This window comes from Narcine bancroftii, chromosome 2 (assembly GCF_036971445.1).
Source record: "Narcine bancroftii isolate sNarBan1 chromosome 2, sNarBan1.hap1, whole genome shotgun sequence".
Classification (NCBI taxonomy): Eukaryota; Metazoa; Chordata; class Chondrichthyes; order Torpediniformes; family Narcinidae; genus Narcine; species Narcine bancroftii.
In genome coordinates, this window is record NC_091470.1 from 315295576 (window position 1) to 315313759 (window position 18184).

General features: G+C 41.1%; 1 long non-coding RNA gene across 1 annotated transcript; it reads right to left on the reverse strand.

Moving 5' to 3' along the window:
* Positions 1–10282: 10282 nt before the first annotated feature.
* On the reverse strand, positions 10283–12712 carry LOC138752760 (uncharacterized). The gene is made up of 2 exons (XR_011350901.1): positions 12588–12712; positions 10283–11380 (listed from the first exon to the last, which is right to left on the reverse strand). It is a non-coding gene; the product is annotated as an uncharacterized lncRNA (long non-coding RNA).
* Positions 12713–18184: the final 5472 nt, after the last annotated feature.

The window sequence follows — 18184 nt, forward strand, 5'->3', positions numbered from 1 at the left end:
GAATAATGTGGTGATCTTGTGAGGCATAAATTTTCTGACAGAGCTTTAAGGTCTTGAGATGATGCAACTCCAGGGTTAAAGAATTTCTATGACAGTCGAACAATCAGCTAAAGAACACCAGTTCCAGACTCCTCTGTGTAATGCAATAAAGAGCCATCTGGACATGCCTTGAATCAATTTGTTACTGTGAATGGACAGCATGCTTACTGAGGAATGAAGGGTTATGGAGTTAACTGCATGAATAATCCTGAGATAAAAGATCAGTAATGATCTTATTGAATGACTAAGGAATGAAATGGCCCCATTTGCTTCTATATTTTCTATATGCTTTTATCATCGCAATTCTCTTGACTTGACTTTCCCAGGCTTGATACTTCTGAGCTAGTTGCTGAATGTTCACAGATTCATGAAACCTGTGATATGATCCAGTTAACTAGTCAAGACTGTTTTCTTCAAAGAAGTCTCCATGAAGATGGAACTATCATATGGGATAATTGAGCACGAATGATCTGACCAGGCAATGATATGAATAATATGGACAGTGTGGTTGGTGTAGCAGTTAGTGCAACGCCTTTACAGTGCCAGCAATCAGGTCCTGGGTTCCAATCCCTCGCTGACTGTAAGGAGTTTGTACATTCTCCCCATGTCTGCGTGGGTTTTTCCCAAGGGCTCCAGTTTTCTCCCACTGTTTGAAATATACTGGGGGTGGGGCGCAGGGGTGTAGGTTAATTGGATGTAAATTGGGCGGCATGGACTCACAGCCAAAATGGCCTGTTACCGTGCTGTATGTCTAAATTTTGTTAAATATTAAATTAATCCTATAGGTCTTGTTGCTGGGCAGAAGTTCTAAATTGTAATTCATTCAACATTAACTGAAACATAAGTGTTGTGGACTTATTTTATGCTTCTCGCAATAAAAGCAATCAATCTTCCCCTTTCTGTAAGCTATCAATGCATAGTTCACCTGCAGCTGAAGGCCAGTGAGAAGATTACTTTGCTTGAAATTAACATGCATAAGACTGATCTTCCCTTATTGCAGAACAGCATGACTAAGTGTTACCTGATTGTGTCACAAAAATGATTTTGATTTGAAATTAATAAGTGGCTTGCTGCTCAATTAGTTCTACAATTAGGAATTCACCTTTCCATTTTATAATCTTAAACAGATTTTAATTTTTAAAGTCTGCATATCTAGTACATTTTCAAGATTCAGATCTGGTGGTTTTTAATAGTGCAACACTCTCTACTCCTAATATTTCTCCCCTCTGTCTTGCCTTTTATGTTTCTTTCAATTCTTGTATTCCCTTATGGCACAGAAGTACAGTCTACCATATTATGGTTCACAGAGCAATCGCTCTCACACCTGATTTTCCTTTTGATCTATTCGCCGCACATTCTCATCCACTCTCCAGAGCTTCCGCCACTCACATATACAAAGAGGGCAAATTGTAGTAGTCAATCTGCATGTTTTTAGGATGTGGTACGAAACCAGAGCACCTGGAGGAAACCCACACATGTAAAGGATGAATGTGCATAGAAAGGTTAGGATTGAACCTCTGCTGCTGGAACTGTTAAGTCGGCAGCAATTTGATGTGCATTGTGTACCTCCCAACCTGTGCCATTGTGCTGTCCTGTTGGTGGCAATCTTATCTCTGAGTTGAGTATGCACGTGCACAAAACCCTAGTACGTAACAGTGCAGTTCTAGCTTGTTGAAGGCTCAACTACTTTTTCAGATGTTAGAATCGATATTATTACTACAGAGAAGAGTGCAGAATTTACCCCTTGTATTCTGAGCAATATTTATTCTTCAACTAGCATACCAAGGAAGATATCATTTGCATTTGGATACTCATTATTACATTGCTATTAGAGAGGAAATTCTGCTTGCAAATTTTCTGCTACATTCCATTAATATCCCTAATATAATATATTCCTGTATTATAACAGAGACAACACTTATACTAAGTTTAATGATGTTAAAGTATTTAGCGACATCTTGATCGGGATGCCATATGTATGAATATAAATGCTTTTATTCATACAATCGTGGAACATCATTAGTTACATCATATGTTATGGCATATTGCATTTGCTTCTCTTTCTCTGACTGTAAGGGCAGGCAATTTCTTCTGACAGCAGATTAAAATTAATTTTGTGAAATATTACACCTGTTTTATGACATGACAATAAAGAAATCTTTAATTTTGAATATTAAAAGCAACTATTTTTAGAAATATTTTATATGTCCTTTCAGACCATCATAATTTTTCTTTTATTGGTGTGAATGGATGAATGAAAAATATATTAATATAAGCATATTTAAAAATTGACCTCATATTGGATTGGAAAGCAAGTTGTTTTAGTTTCATCAGAAGTCTACTCAATAATTTCAATTCAGAAAAGTGAAATAATGTGAGGTGACAACTTCACAAAATCCTCTTAACTCACAGCTCTTAAAGTATTGCAAAAACATTCAGTCCCTTTTGCCATTTATTTTAGTACGCATAAAACATTAAGATCCTTGAGCAGGAGAGTTTCTCAACATATTTTTTAATTTTTTTAATTTTTCACACTATACTGACCAAAATACACACAAACATTTCCCTCTTGAATATACACAGTGTCACTTTCTCCCCTTTTTCCCCCTCCCTTCCCTCCCTCCTTCACCCCCCCCTCCCCACTCACTCATCGTTCAAAATATATGATACATTAAACCCATTAAACAATGAAAATAAACAAGAAATTTGTGTCATCTACTTTTACATACTGGGTCAGTTCATTTCGTCTTCTTCTCCTTCTGTCATTTTAGGTGGTGGAGGTCCGCGGTAGGACTTCTCTGTTGTGTTCCATGTACGGTTCCCAAATTGGTTCGAATACTGTGATGTTATTTCTTAAATTATATGTTATTTTTTTTCTAATGGAATACATCTATTCATTTCTATGTACCATTGCTGTATTCTCAGGCTCTCTTCTGATTTCCGGGTTGACATTATACATTTTTTTGCTACAGCTAAGGCTATCATTATAAATCTTTTTTGTGCTCCATCCAAATCGAGTCCAAGTTCTTTACTTCTTATATTACTTAGAAGAAAGATCTCTGGATTTTTTGGTATGTTGCATTTTGTGATTTTATTTAATACCTGATTTAGATCTTCCCAAAACTTTTCCACTTTCTCACATGCCCTCGGCTGATCTGGCTAGCTAGGCGGGTGTCACCCTTCCCTCACAGCTCCATGTGCGTCCCTCCCAAAGCTCAGCGCTCGGTCGCAGAGGATGGCCCCCTACAAGAGGACCGCTCCGCCGGTCTAAGGTATATGACGTAGCTACTCCCCTGCTAGTCTAAACCTCAAAGACCATTTCTCAACATATTTGATATTCTCAAATTTATCAGTTCAATTAACACAGACAAATTAAATCAGTCATCTCACAAACTGAAGCTAATAAATACCAAGCAAAGTCTGACAGTCAGTATTCCTCCAGAGCTCAAATATTAATGAAGCAACATTTGTAAATAAGGCTGTACCCTTCCATCTTTATAAGGTGTTGATTCAACGATTTATTCTGGAGAAACAGCTGGTGAATTTGAAAATGATCCTCTTGGCAGCTGAATGGTGATTTGCATGTTAATGCAAATTTTTCCCATAATTTTTGTATTAAACTAGTTAATTCCAAAGAGGATTAATTTCAATAGTTCCCGCCAATAGATTTCAAAATAAAAGAGAATTGAGCACCTTAGTGCAAATTATCCCAGAATATATAATAAACATCAGACAAAGATTAAACATCAATTGGTTTGGTCCAACAAGTCATAAAGCTTTAGAAGCACCTTGTAAGGAAATAAATATTGTCAACAACATCCACATCATAAGTATAACTAAATAAAATGTTGATTTATTCAAATAGGGTTCAATATTAACATTTGTAATAAATCCAGCATAACCATTGTTGCATTAGAAATTTGATTTAAGTAACTTATTTAATGCAGACCTTGTAATGTTATTGTTTTATTGATCAGATAATTTGGTAAGAAATTTTCTTAACTCGTTTCATAAAATAGTATTTGGAGATTAACAATAAAAAAAAAACAATTTATTGATTTGTTTTTAAACTGTAGGATGAAATATTTCTGAAGTGATTAATCTGGAAATTTTGGAAGATTTATTCCTGAACATTAGATTCCTCACTGACTTAATGCTGGATGACTGCTTGCAATCAAGTTTGTAAAAGAATGATTTAATCTTTTCCTCAATTCCAAAGGAAAACTAGAACTATAGAGTTAAAAAAAATAAACATAGCCTTGCTATCAAATTCAAGCAAAATTTAATGGAGAAATCAGAAAATTATTTTCTGCTCAGTTTGTGGAGCAGGATAGTTCTTCTGAGTGATTACTTTTGACTTGGTGTCACTTATACTTTTGACATTGTCACAATGATTTGAAACAGAAAATCTTTGGCTTGGCTTCGCGGACGAAGATTTATGGAGGGGGTAAATGTCCACGTCAGCTGCAGGCTCGTTTGTGGCTGACAAGTCCGATGCGGGACAGGCAGACACGGTTGCAGCGGTTGCAGGGGAAAATTGGTTGGTTGGAGTAGGGTGTTGGGTTTTTCCTCCTTTGCCTTTTGTCAGTGAGGTGGGCTCTGCGATCTTCTTCAAAGGAGGTTGCTGCCCGCCGAACTGTGAGGCGCCAAGATGCACGGTTTGAGGCGATATCAGCCCACTGGCGGTGGTCAATGTGGCAGGCACCAAGAGATTTCTTTAGGCAGTCCTTGTACCTCTTCTTTGGTGCACCTCTGTCACGCTGGCCAGTGGAGAGCTCGCCATATAACACGATCTTGGTAAGGCGATGGTCCTCCATTCTGGAGACGTGACCCACCCAGCACAGCTGGATCTTCAGCAGCGTGGACTCGATGCTGTCAACCTCTGCCATCTCGAGTACTTCGACGTTAGGGATGAAAGCGCTCCAATGAATGTTGAAGATGGAGTGGAGACATTGGCATTAAATCTTCCATGTAAATAAATATTTACAATCTAAATTTACAAATATATGGGAATATACCCTGCAGCAATTCTGCAAGTTTTACTTCAATGGTACCTCAGTAATCTGTAGTATTTACTTCAGAGAGAGGAACTAGAAATGTTCTGTGAAAATCCCTGCAAAGTAGTCTACAATCTTCATTTAAATGTTATACCATGGGTTTTCATCTCTTCTGAGGCTAATTCTGATGGATAACTTTACAGAGAAATGATTTCTCTGGAGAACTGGAGAGATGCATATTTTAAATGTCACAAGGATTGAAAAATATATGAGGCTGGAAATAAGTAATTTACTTTTGGGAACACTTAGCAAGCATGGGAAGTTAGGACGTGGAACAAAAGTGGAAACAGTGTCCCTCTGAGAAAGTATCTATTTCTTTCTTCTTCAGTCTGATTATTTTGCTTTCAAATTCCTTTGTTTGCAATTGCGCTTAAATTAAAGTAGAGGCTTTCATTAAATACACACAATAATGCAATAACTTTCATCTCCTGGAATTTATTTAATTAACTCGAGCAATTGCAATGGAACTTTCCTAAATTTCTACAGAGAGTAGTCAGAAACATTTTACCTTATCTCACTCAAGTATTAATAGTTGGGTAAAATGGTACATGATGCTAATCTGTTGAATGGACAATGGGAGCACTCATATTTCTTGCATCTAGGCAGATTAAATCTGAGATACATTATAGGCTCTGAGGAAAAAAAATCTTAACACTGGTTACCATGGAAACATGAACATGTATATTAAAACCACCCATTATGCTTGTTCCGACATTTTGCTCCTCACCACTCTCTTATGGAGATCGTTCTAAATTTTAAATCTGTTTTATTGTTTTCTAAATCAGAGCAAACTGTAAGTTATCATTTCAATATATTTGGCTCCATTTTTTTTTATTTTAAGTCCTGCTGTCATTTGATTTAAAATATGGAAGCTGAATGGCTATGCATATTTTTTTACATTTGTGAAAGTTGAATGATGCATCTAATATACCTGAATGGCAACATAATGGAGAAACCTATATGCACTTATAATTGCTGTTAAGGTCAAAGACAATAAAAACAGACTAGACAGTTTTTAGCTTATTCCATTATTGTCATACAGTTGCTGCTTTTCACAATTTAAAAAAAAAACAATGTTGTAAAGTATCATATATGAAAACATAAATTAGAAACAGGAGTAGATCATCCAGGCCTTGGAGTCTGCTCTGCCCTGCACTGACCCCATGTCCCTTAAATCCCTGAACTTCCAGTATAAATGGGTTCAAAGCAGGATCAAGACTGTATCTCCAAGTTTCTCACAAAGAGAATTCCAAAGATGCACTACCTATTATAAGAAAACATTGCGCTTTGTTGTGGTTCAGAACAGTCCACCCTTTATTATATTCCTGTGACAATGGCTCTCGATTCTTCAGCAGGGAGGACATAAAACTTTCAACAGTTTTGTCAGCATTTTGATAATTTTCAATGTAATCTCTCATTCTTCTGAGCTCAAGAGAAAACAAACCTATCCAGCTCAATCCAAACCCTGGCTCTGAAACCAGTCTAGTTAATTTTACCTCTATGGTAAATAGGTTAAGGGAGTCAAAACATAGATCAGCATCAATAAGTCCCTATAGAATAGAGCACCCATTCCCAATGGCAGCTGCACCACAAGTAAAAGCTTTGTTTTCTTTTCAACTCACATAACATAAATTTTTGTGTTCTTTTATATAGCTGGAAGGAAAGAAGAATGGAAGAAACCAAAACTTGTCTGCTTCACAGGGAAGGGGGTCCATAAACAATGAGCAGAGTGCTTGGGGGGTCATAGACGACAAAATGTTGAGAATTGCTGCAATAGATGGTGTTTACTGCTGTATTCAAATAATTTTGTAATAAAAGTGCATATACTATTACACTGGACAAGAAAAAGTTTGCTTCCTGAACACTTTGGGGTGTATCTTATGGATTTTGGGCTGCTGATCACAAAACTCACCTTAATATTTTTTAGATATAACCCATTTTTGTGATTTCTTGTCATATTTTAAGTCTACTTTAAGCAGACAAATCCACAAAGTGTAACATGTCATTGAAAATTCATTTTCTGCATTCACACTTGGACTTCTTCCCCGCTGATCTTGGTGAAAGGTTTCATGAGGACATTGTGAAAATGTAAAAATCCTATCAGGACAACTGAAACCCATCAATGCCTGGCTGATTATTGTCAGACACTGACATGAGAGGCATCAGATGCTGAGTACAAATGAAAATCAGCAGCAAAACATTTTTAGGTCAATTGAACTAACGCAACGTGTCAGGATCATTATGTGATTCAATAAAAGTTCTTTAATGTTTTGCCATTATCTTTGTGTTTAGCTTGAAGTTGTCTATCATAATCCCCAATTTATTTTAATAAAGCAAACCTTTTGAAAAATATTGTTGCCCAGTGTTATTGCCTTTCTGATCATTTATTACATTTAAATGTGGGCTTTCAGTGATTTATGTACATGCTCACCTCTATCCCTTTTAACATCAATAGTTTCTGATCTTTCAATATTATAAAAAAATACTTTTTTGTTTTATGTGGCAAAACGAATGACCTCATATTTTTCCAAATTCCATTCACTCAGCTAGGAAACCTCCTCACATCCTCTTTTGGTGACATAATGCCCACTGAGTTTTGTATCATCAGAAAACTAGACATGACATTTGATTCCTAGAGTTAAATTGTTCATTGTGAATTAATGGGGTGCCAGCACTGATCCCTGTGGTTCCCCACTCATGATAACTTGCCAACTTGAAATAAATCTGTTTATTCTCATTCTTTGCTTTCTGTCCTGTGATCAAATCTCTTATCCATGTCAGTATGTAATCCAAATTCCAGATACTTTCACCTTGTTGGCCAACCTTTTATGTTGGACCTGAATGAAAATTCAGAAAATTCAAGTAGATCTCAATCACTGTTTTCATCTTATCTATTCAAACAGTCCCAGCTGCAGCAACTTCTGCTCCTCAGTAAACTCCCTGACCCATTTCTGCCACTCCTTCCTATTCATAGTTCACTCTTTTTTGCTCCTAATGGGCCCCATTCCTCCTCTGGAGTGAAACAAATGCTGCAAATGCTGTGGTTATAGTCAAAACACAGAAATGCTGGAGGAACTTAGCAGGTTTCACAGCATCCATAGGAAGTAAAGATAAATGACCAATGCTTCAGGCCTGAGCCCTTCCTCAAGGTCTGAATTAAAATAGACAAGTATCTGAATTAAAGGAAAGAAAGAGGAAGAATGATAGGAAGAGTATAAACCAATAGACAAACAGTGTTAATTGGATATTATGGTGTGCTGTCATACAGAAAGCAGACACAGGACTTAAAGACTGATCAAAAGGCTTTATTCCACTTAAAGTCCCTGCTGCAGTCAGGTGTGGTTAGCTGTGCTAGCTCCGTATGACTGACCTTGAGGGGCTGGATGTGGCTTATATCCCGGCGGATGATTGGCAGTTGACCGGGTGGGGCTTGGTCCATTCAGGTTGGCTGACTGACAGCTGGCCAGATGTTGTCTTGTCCTCCAGTGCTCTTCCTGCAGGTATACAAGTTGCCCCCTGCAGTAGGCTAGTGGTGTATCACCACAGATATGATGAGAGGAAAAATAAGAATTGATTTTGACTCTGTTAGAGCAAACAGGGAAAAGGGAAGAGAGCGAGAGAGCGAGCGAGAGGAAAGGAGACAGTGGGAGGAGGATGGGGTGAGGTTCCAATGGAAACTGGATAAGTCAATGTTAATGTCATTCAGTTGCATGAGACTATGGATTGAATTGTCAGCAACGAAATGGGACAGGGTATTGAAATAGATGGCCACTGAGAGATGCATGCTATTATGGTGGACAGAAATGAGGTGCTCAATTAAACAATCTTCCTGTCTGCTTCCAGTCTCTCTGATATACAGAAGAAGCTACTTCACTTGGAAGGACTGTTTGGAGCCCTGAATGGTAGTGAGAGAGGAGGTGTGGGTGAAAATGGAGCATCTTCTGCAGTCACAGGGGTAGGTGCCAAGGGGGCATTTGGTGGGGAAGGAAGAGTGGATGAGGGTATCACAGAGGGATCAAGTCCGCCACATTCTCAAGTGGGAGTGTGAGCAGCCAGCTGTTGTGGCCTCATTGGTCCCGAAGCCATAGATAGAAGAAGGGATGAGGTCTTGAAGTAGTAATCTCCGATTGCTGCCTTTGGCACGCACATTGAGGGTAGGAATAGCAAGTTGTGGCAGATGAATGCGTGGCTGAAGAGTTGATACAGGGGGCCAAATGTTCAGATTTTTGGATTATTGAGATCTCTTCTGACCTGTACAAAAAGGATGGGCTGCACCTCAACTAGAGGGACCAATATCCTGGCAGGCAGGTTTGATAGAGCTATTGGGAAGGGTTTAAACTGATTTGGCAGGGGGGTGGGAACCGGAATGTGAGTGCGGAGTATCGGGTGGAAGGTGAAAAGCATGATGCAATGTGTTGTCAGTTTGTAAGGAAGAGCAGGCAGGGGAGGAACCAAAAATGTAGTCAGTTAGAGGGTTTGAAATGTTTCCATTTCAATGCAATGAGTATTAGGAATAAAGGTGATGAACTTAGCATGGATCAATACATGGAATTACAAGGTTGTGGCTATTACACGCACTTGGCTGTCTGGAGGATAGGAGGGGCTGATGCAGATACTGGGGTTTAGGTGTTTAAAAGGAATTGGATAAGAGGTCGGGGGAGGAGCATTACTGGTTGGGGATAGAATCACACTGTAGCAAGGGAGGATGCTATAGTCAGTGTGGGTCCAAAATAAGAAGGGAGCAATCACTATACTAGGAGTAGTCTATAGGCCCTCCAGATAGTTCTCATCACAGTGAGGTACAGATAATTAGGCAGATTTTGAATGGTGGAGAAATTACAGTTTTGTTGTCATGGGAGTTGTCAACATGCCTAATGTTGACTCCTGACGGTAGAAGGGATATACAGGGCAGAATTTTCCAGGTGTGTCCAAGAAGGATTCCTGACACAGTATGTGGACCAGCTAACTAGAGGAGGGACAATATTGGATCTAGTACTGGAAAGTGAACCTGGTCAGGTGACAGACCTCTCAGTGGGGGAGCAATTCAGTGATAGTGATCACAACATCCTGAGCTATAACATAGCTATGGAGAGGGATAAAAGCAGACAAAATTGGAAAGTGTTCAATTAGGGGAGGTGTCACATTTGTGGCCCGAAATGTGAAGTTAATAAAACATCGAACACAAGTTTTATCAGGTAAACTTCTCAGTGTCTTTATTTTCCAGTTTCCTTTGTTCTCCTGCTTGTGCTCTTATCTCTCTCTCTCATACCACATGACTTCCGGTACATCTCATACATATTCATTATCATGACAGGAGGAACTAATTACGATGTGATAAGGCAGGCAGGAACTATCGAGAGTAAATAGGGAACAGATGTTCATGGGAGAAAGTACAGAAGTAATGTGGAGGATGATTAGGGACCACATGCCAGGCTCAGGATACGTTTGTCCCACTGAAACAGGGAAAAGATTGGTAGGCATCTAATTAAGAGGAAGCAGGAAGGGCTCATGAAAATTGTATGGTCACTAATAAGGAATTCAAGAAAGGACTTAGGAGAATTTGAAAGGGGTATGAGAAGTCTTATGAGGCAAGGTTAGCACAGCTGAGACTTTTCTCTTTGGAGTGAAAAATATTGAGAGGAGACTTATTAGAGGTCTACAAGATTCTGAAAGAGATAGATAAGGTGGGACAACCAGTGCCTTTTTTTCCAAGGTGGAAATAGCAAACACTAGGGAACATCTCTACAAAGTGAATAGAGGAAAGTTTAGGGAAGACATCAGGGGTACATTTTTTTACCCAGAGAGTTGTGGGTGCCTGGAATAGTGGTGGAGGCTGAACATTAGGGGCATTTAAAAGACTCAGACAGGCACATGGATGAAATAAAAATAGGTTACGGGGTAGGAAGAGTTCATATATTTTGTAGGATTATATTGATTGGCTCGACATCGAGGGCCGAAGGCCCTGTACTGTGCTGTATTGCTCTATGGTAGTCCTCTAATTACTCAGCTAATATCTGAGATACTCAATTCACAGTCATGTACGTACATACTGAGAGGGAAGCACTCTTCTCCCTTCTCATTTTGTATGTGTCACAACTGGAAGTATAGAAAAAGACCTCCCCTGAATTACTGCAGAGAGAGCTAGCAACCTGATAAGATGTCTGAGAAAGATCCTAGCTATTGAATAGGGAACTAATGTTCAGTTCAGAAATCTGGTTCGAACGATACAACCCAATGATTGACTTTAGACTGCTGTCAATATCTTACTTGTAGTTGTTTTGACCCTGCAACAGAGAGAGAAAAAATTAATAGGTTAGAAAAATTTCTTGGTAAAAATTGACAAGTGGATCTGACTCACAATAAGGCGTGTGGCTTTCTATACAAACAGATCTCCAAATATTGTCATCTGTTTCTTCCATACAATGTGTCAAATTGATGCAGCAAAATAAAAATAAAATAGGCCATATTGAAGTGTATATGAGATCTTTAATACAATTTTCAGTTAAATCAGAGATATTTAACATCCATAGAAACATAGAAGATAGGAGCAGGAGTAGGTCATTTGGTCCTTCGAGCCTGCTCCGCCATTCAATGAGATCATGGCTGATCTTAAAGTTCAGTACCCCGTCCCCGCCTTCTCTCCGTAACCCCTAATTCCCTTATACTGAAGAAATATATCTAATTCCCTCTTAAATATATTCAATGAACCTGCCTCTACTGCTCTCTGTGGCAATGAATTCCACAGATACACCACCCTCTGGGTCAAGAAATTCCTCCTCATCTCGGTTCTAACTGGTTTACCTATTATCCTCGAACCATGGCCCCGGGTTCTGGACTCCCCCAGCAGTTTAAGAATTTAGATTTGAGTACTTCTGCTGATGGCTTATAATCAAATAATTTCTGAAATGTGCTTCTTTCTGTTGGGTACCTCGGCACCATTTTGAACACCTACCGATGGAGATGTTGGCAAAGAAATGCTGGAAAACCTTTAGATTAAGGGGAGGAGAAATGCTCCAGTCACTTGTACAGAAGATTGACCCACAGTAAAACTTTTTGAAGTCTGAGCCAATATCCGAAACAGGACCCCATTCATTTAACTTGTATGCTTCCAGATGGATCAGAGGGCATGGGTATGAGAGCCCCCACACTGGTGGTTGCTTCCCAGCTATGCTATCCATTTACAGCTTGAAGTCAGTGATGACCACAGGTGAACAGATCCCTGGAAACAATTGTCAGTGAAACTCCAATTCACCCATCAATGTTGCTTAACCATATAGGCAGGCTGTGAAGAACTGAGGGAATTATGCAACAAGTGTTTAGATCTATTTGATAATGTTGGTTGTTAACAAATGGAAGTTTCCAAGAGTATGAATTTATAGTGTGTCCATTATCTAATGGGAAGCTGGGCAGTGTATCTGTAATTTGTTGTATGTGCAAAAGGAAACCCTGTCTTAATACTTCAGTATGGATACAATCAAAAGCAATCTATACCTTTTTCTGGAGATCAAATTCAAAGATCGCACATTGAGTTTTTGATAAGGTTTTGATTTCTTATGTAATTGTTTGTCTGCAGATCTTTCCAATAAACGATTGAAGTTTGACCTAATGATCTAGGCCAGTAGGAAGATGGAGATTGGAAGTGACTCTGTAGGAAGTACAATCCAGTATTAACCAACTTAGAGTGGATCAGCATGAAACCATTTGAACTATGTCAATTTTGATCGTCTAAAATATGACTGCTGCCAGAGCTCAGATTGCCATGAGCCAAACTTACTCCTGTAATGTAGTGCCATGTTTCACAGCTGGCATCTGAAGCTACCACCTGCTGTAAACTTCATCAGTGCTCCAATTCTGCATAAGCTCTGCAAGCCTCCAGTACTTGTCTCTTATACAATTCTGATTTAGTCCATCTATTACCAATGACCATGTCTTGCCCCTTTTTAATGGAACTTCTTCAATCATTCTTTCATTCTCTCTTAATATTAAAGGCACAACGATGTTTAAACTTCTTTGATAACACTGAACAACAAATATTTTGCTTCCTGAACACTTTTGTGTCTATTTTTGCATTTTGGGGTGCTGATCATGAAAACCACCTTAAAACTTTCCTATAGTGTACCGTTTTAAAGCTATAACTATTTTAACATTTCCTGTCATATTTTAAGGCTATTGCTGTATTGTGAAGGGTTGTGGCTGTCATGTGACAGCCCTGCCCACTACCTGGTCGGAAGATACACCATCTGCCAATCAAGGTTTGGCCCTGCCCAACCCATTAGTGCACACCTTTCGTGAGCCACTGGAGCCTTGTAAATTACCTTGTCTGAACCCTCAGCCCAACAGCTCTATAAAGAGTGCCATGTGGGCTCTGTTCATTCTCTTTGCCATCTTCAAGGGACACCCTGCTTCATTCCAGGCTGAGAACCGCAGAACAGTGCTGGAGAAATCGTTGAGAAAGTATGCACTGTTATAGGTTTGGAGCATATTAATTAATGTCCCAAGTAGCATAGAGCTGTGTCTGCACTGAGTCAAGGGGTAGCGGGTACCGTATTGGTTTTTACTTGATTGTATGTACCAAGTTTCGTCTTGTGTGTGTGTGTGTGTGTGTGTGTGTGTATGTGTGTGCGTGCGTGCATGCGCGTGCGTGCGTGCGCGTGCGTGCGTGCGTGCGTGCGTGCGTGTGTATTTCATCCCAAGGGCTATTTTCCCACACTTGTCTAAAAATTGTGCATATGCGGATTTTATTTGCATTACCACTTTCCCATGCTCATTATTGACTGTGAGTGTTATTCCTGTTACCATTTTCCCATGCTCACCTTTTGTAAATAAAATAATTTACTACAAGATAGTGTTCAGAGTCTTTGTTTTTGAGACCTGTTGAATCTGTTTTCTCACTCATAACAAATGGTACTCTGAGCAGGGTCTCAGAAGTCTTGGCTGAACATAGATGCAGAGAGGCATGTTCTGGAGCAGGGGCAAGAAAGCCATTGCAGGATAGGATTCCAAGATGAACCGACAAGAGGGAGGGATTTGGGAGCTTGGCCAGCATGCAGGTGGACCACAGTAAACCAGTAGACAAGTTTGAGCAGTTAGACCCATGCAGTGAGAAACTGGGGAGCCATTTGGTCTCCCTCCTTAAGAAGATGGGGTTCCCCAAGCCTAAGAGGGGTCAAAGGGGTACCTTCTTGTCTGTTTGCATCCCTCCGGCCAGATACAATACATATCCGACCAAAAAGACAAACAGATAGAGACACTCCAGTTGTACACTGGAGGAGGCACTCCAGGCTGCCCAGTCCCAAGCCAATGATCTCAAGGCCAGAGGTCACCTTGTAGGTGGATTTAAATGTAGCACAGGAGGCTTGCCAGTCTGATTGGCAGCAGACCCGGTCAAAATTTGAGCCCTAGTCCAGCATGGTTTTAAGCTGGATGCATGGCTGGGTGGTTTGGGACATGTGGATGGACAATGATGAAGAGGGGGTGTCTGAGGAGACTGAGTTCCATCACACACACCCTCTCCTTGCACATATGACTACCTGGAGGCTCGATTCGCAGTCACAAGGTCCCGGACTCGTCATGAGGGAGCACCTGAACCTCTGCATGCTTGACCCATCACCCCACAATCCCAGGTCCACCTCAGAAGGGAGGGGAATGAGGATGAGTAGGCCATGAGGGAACGTGGCCATGCTCACTCCAAGACTATGGACACCCGGGATTTTTCCGCCAAGGATCTGACACAATTGGTGGGTCAGTACCACTAGCGGCAGGGTGAGCTCATGGCAGCATGGCTGCTCCAGCTGTGGGATGAGTCTGCCCCCAATGTGAGCCTCTCTAACCAGGAAGCGAGCACTCTAATGAGCCTGTCTGACCAGCAGAGTATCAACAATGCTCTATGGGCGCCATAGAAAGGGATAAGGGATGACGCTCCCCTATTGAATTGGGTAGTGAATGCCGTAAGTGACTGGTACCCTACCCTCCTCGAGTAGGACTTACACAGGCAGCCATAATGGAACATGGTCAGTAAGGGCACCAGGCCATTAGGGAGTGGGCACTGTTGAATGGCATTTATGAAGGACCCCGCAATGGCAAAGTTCTGAAGTGACCAGCACACTAGCGGAATACCTAATCACTACCACGTGCCACGATTTGAGGCCAGTAGTTTTGCTCCTCATGGGATTGGCTTAATTGGATGCCATCATATTCCTGGAAGGGCTAGAGTACATGCAGTGGGAATGCCCGTCCAGGTCTGTAGAGTGGAGGCGAGGGCTGGAGACACAACCCCTCTTTTCATGTGCAAATGGCTATATTTAGATCTGCTGGTCACGAGTGAACCATGCCAGCATCGATGGGATCCTGACCTCTGCCATTTACACGCTGTGGAAAGAGCTTTGTGGGAGGAAATCCAGCCAGGAGAAAACCCACAGCCACCTTGAGACTAAGCCTGACACAGGGGATTTTCCCCAGCCTCTAGACCACACTGGTTGCACCTCACCAACAATGACACTGCCTCTGCCATTCCTCCACTCAAAACAGTCTCTTCTGCCTTCAAGGCTGAGCTTAGAGAGCTGCTGAGACAGGAACTGTCCCATCTCTGCCAACAGAAACCTTCACCCACGGAGTGACAGACCTCCACCCCCCTCACACAGGATGAAAACCAAGGGCCCCGGTACAGTTATTCCATTTCCCTTTTCCACCCAGGGGACCTGAGGCCACAACTATATCTGTTGGTGTGCATTGGAGAAGGGGGAAAATACAAAGGTGGATGGCACTCGTCGACATGGGTGGCCAACACACATTCATCCTGCACAACCCTACCAGGTGGAGAGGAACATTGATGCAAATAGAGGGGTCAAAGGCTTCCCTTTTGTCAGCAAGGGGAGCCACAGTCTGCATGGCCATCGGGAATCAACCTCCTTGACCCATAACAGTTTTAATAGTGGCCTCGCCTGAATGTATCCTGAGAATCAATGTTTTAAAGGGACAGTCCCTTTATACCAACAGGGGAAAATTCATGTATGGGGTCACATGGGTTACAGTTGGGCCAGCCAAATGGGAACCTGTCATTGTTCCCTCTCCCTCCAAGGTCTTCTGTAGCTGACAGTGCAGAATGCCGATTGGTCACCAAGATATCACTGAGGTTGTCCAAGCCCTACTGTGGGAGGGTGACATTCGATCCATAGCTTCTCCCTTCAACAGTCCCATTTGGCTTGTCTGCAAAAAAAAATGCAAAGTGGCACATGACAGTGGACCACAGACACCTCAACAAGTCTGCCTCCCCTCTTGCTGCCGCTTTTCATAGCCCAGGTATCTGCCATGGTTTAATCTCCCATGAATTTACAATGCTTACAACTTCCTCTAGAGGTGTCAATTGCCCATTATCCTATAAAGTCCGTCTCAGAGGCTTTTCATGTGCTAATCTCCTCCCTCAGGGAATGAGGCTGGGCAATTAATATTGATAAGATGCAGAGCCCCATCCTGTTCTTCGGAATACAATGGCACTCAAGCCAAAGAGATATTCCCGGGATTGCTAAGAAATACATTTTGAATTTTGCCTTCCCCTCAAATAAAACCAATACCCAGAACTTTGTGGGCCTCCTAGGTTATTGGTAGCAGCATATATCTTACCATGCTCCTTAAACCACCCTATAGGGTCTCCCATAAGAAGACTACATTCTTATGGGGACTCAAACAACAGGCTGTTTTTGACACAGCAAAGCTAGCTGTTAAACAAGCACTGCTACTCACTCCCCACCAGGCAGGTGTTCCTTTTAAATTGCAGGTTTCAGCCAGTGAGGCGGGCGCCGAATGGAGTCCCTGGCAGAAGATCCAAGGGTGTAGAGTCTCACTAGGCTTCTTGATAATATGTCTGCCTGGAGGCTCCACTCACTACAACCCATTCAATACTGGGACATCAGCCAACACTCATCAGCGCCACTTACAATTTTGCCAGCACCTTTACAGTAATCAGCAAGCCATATTTTGTCACTTATCATGCAAAGAGGTCTCAGCAAGAGATCATCTGTTGCCATGGAAATATTATCAATGGACATTCTAGCTTATCAAGGGCACATCCTTTGTTATGTACCTTCCAAGAATAGCCTTTGTAATGGACTTTTTAATGGCACCATGAGCTGAGGTATCCACCTGCATAATGCCTATAAGCACACTCAGGGAATTGAAGTTACAATTTAGACATTCATAGTTACAATTTGTAGTTACAGTTTATGATTAAAGAAACGTTATATATATTTTGTTTCACTTGACAATACCTGTCACACCAGAACTCCCATTAACAGAAAAACACCTCATGAGATGGGGGCATTGGGAGCTTTTATTTAAACACACTAAATTGACTAACTTTCAGTCCTGAATTCTTCTGGCTTTCATTACAGGGATTCAACACATGCTCTTGATGTGCCCAATGAAAAAGGACGCGAGCAGGAATGGTTTCTTGGTGTTAAACGCCAACCCAAATAAAAGGGTGCCCAAGGTGCACCCTGCATGTATACCTGCCTCATCATGGGATAACACGGTGACAAGCATCTGGGATCTGTGCTTAGCATGAGGCCAAGAAAGAGCTCTGGGGCACCTGATGGATGACCTGACACTGCGCACACAGACATTGATGGTGAGGGTGCTCACATTTGTCAGCCAAGCCAGAGAAACCAGGTGTACAAGATGGTATCAAACAAAGCTGTTTTTCTAATCTCCCCTCTGAGACGGCAGAGCAGCTCCCACAGCCCCCTGCTCCATCGATAACATAGCGACCATGTTTTGGCAAGGATGGGAGAGGGGGAGTTGGTGAGGCATTGTCATTGAATTTGTTTATGTGCCTTGTTCAGCATATGAAAGGCACTTGTGTATATATTAATCTGGTTGATTAGTTTTTTTTATATAAGCACATCTAGTAGTAGTAGTAGCCTTTATTGTCATTTAAAACCAGTACACTGTTAAAAACAAAATTACGTCCTCCAGAAACCACAATGCTGCCCACACAACCATGATTACACATATCAGACAACACAAGACACCATTTCTGCTCCAGACAAAACAAAAGATAACAAAAATTACACAAGACTAAAACACATCTACAC